We start from the raw sequence: 668 nt of genomic DNA, 5'->3' as shown, positions 1-668 counted from the left end.
ATACTTACCTGGATGGGGTGGATGGATGATCAATAAGATCCATGGCCTAGGTCAGCGATCTCCATTGCACTAGGGGGAGGCACTTGCCTAAGGTCTCCCCAAGTGGGAGAGCCTACATCATAATTTGTGGCAGTGGGGGGCCTGCGTTCGTGCGGCCCTCGTCCATTGTTAGTTTAAACATTTTACTTGCAGCATGGGCTATTTCTTTGTTCAATACACTTTAGAAATTAAAATTGATGCATGTGAAATTGTAAATCTCATCCAGAACATTGAATCTGTCGAAGAATCATTTCAGGAGCCTAACCCCATTGCTGCGGAAGAAGATGGACTGGTTATGGAACACGGATTAAAATTTGAAAATCAATGAAATGAATGATGAAATGGAATTTGAGTAGATAAGGGTGAAATTGAGGTAACTCAACCTCTAATTAAATTTCATAAATCGTAAGCTTGGGATTAGGGTAACCCTACGCAGAGTCTGTAGGTATGCATAGACATCTCAATGCTTCTATAGAAAATGTCAGAGGAATCTCGATATTATTTATCCATAATAGAGATATCTTAATTCATCTAGCCGGTTGATAAGGAGATGAAGATATTCTTTCCTTCAGAATGTAGTGGAAGTTGCTCGACGCTAGAGAAGGCATCTCAATATTATAACAACACAA

The 668-nt window shown here is 40.0% G+C and overlaps 1 non-coding gene across 1 annotated transcript; it reads left to right on the top strand.

Moving 5' to 3' along the window:
- Positions 1-162, top strand: LOC120170182. Its single transcript, XR_005520745.1, has one exon. It is a non-coding gene; the product is annotated as a U1 spliceosomal RNA (small nuclear RNA).
- The last annotated feature ends 506 nt before the right edge of the window (positions 163-668 follow it).

This window comes from Hibiscus syriacus, unplaced genomic scaffold (assembly GCF_006381635.1).
Source record: "Hibiscus syriacus cultivar Baekdansim isolate YM2019G1 unplaced genomic scaffold, ASM638163v2 tig00111772_pilon, whole genome shotgun sequence".
Lineage (NCBI taxonomy): Eukaryota > Viridiplantae > Streptophyta > Magnoliopsida > Malvales > Malvaceae > Hibiscus > Hibiscus syriacus.
The sequence above is the reverse complement of the archived record's forward strand: the minus strand, read 5'-3'. Positions and strand labels throughout refer to the sequence as shown.